Consider the following 470-nt stretch of genomic DNA (forward strand, 5'->3'; position numbering starts at 1 on the left):
GGGGACAGGCTCTGTTTCGGGGTGTTCTCAGCTTGGTCACGTCCCCTTGGCGCCGCTCTCTCGGACTCTTCCCTCCAGCTCCCCCCTCAGGCGAGGCCACCTCCCTGGGCCTCAGTCTTCTCATCTGCACAATGGGAATGAGAGCGTCACCCAGAAGAGCCCCCTGCCTCCTCTCGCAGGTTCAGGCCTCCGTGCAGCGGCTCGAGAAGGCCCCTGGGGGCCGGCGGGGCTCAGAGCTGTCAGCCCCCCGAGGGCCATGTTGTCAGTTTTCTCGGGCCTCTGCGTCCACTAGGTGGTTTTTACGTGGATCTCGCCGTGGAGTGTGCAAGAGGCTTTGTTGAAGTTGTGTGGTTTCTCCTTTCCCCTGTAACTGTGACCAAGTGCACATGAAATGGGCAGTGTGTGCCCTCCGCAGCGTGCCTTTCAGGGGCTGTCCGTGCGTTCCCATTGGCCAGCCCAGCACGGCCGTC

General features: G+C 62.8%; 1 protein-coding gene and 1 long non-coding RNA gene across 2 annotated transcripts in view; one reads left to right on the forward strand and one right to left on the reverse strand.

Annotated features, from left to right (window-relative positions):
* Window positions 1-470, forward strand: part of NCOR2 (nuclear receptor corepressor 2) — a 172,730-nt gene that overhangs the window by 101,190 nt on the left and 71,070 nt on the right. The gene's annotated exons all lie outside the window — the stretch shown is intronic.
* LOC106724781 overlaps window positions 7-470 on the reverse strand; it is a 1,263-nt gene continuing 799 nt past the window's right edge. The window contains exon 3 of the long non-coding RNA XR_001360618.1: window positions 7-370. This is a non-coding gene — a long non-coding RNA (uncharacterized LOC106724781). The remainder of the gene's footprint in view (window positions 371-470) is intronic.

Source organism: Myotis brandtii, unplaced genomic scaffold, assembly GCF_000412655.1.
Source record: "Myotis brandtii unplaced genomic scaffold, ASM41265v1 scaffold97, whole genome shotgun sequence".
In the NCBI taxonomy this organism is placed as follows: Eukaryota; Metazoa; Chordata; class Mammalia; order Chiroptera; family Vespertilionidae; genus Myotis; species Myotis brandtii.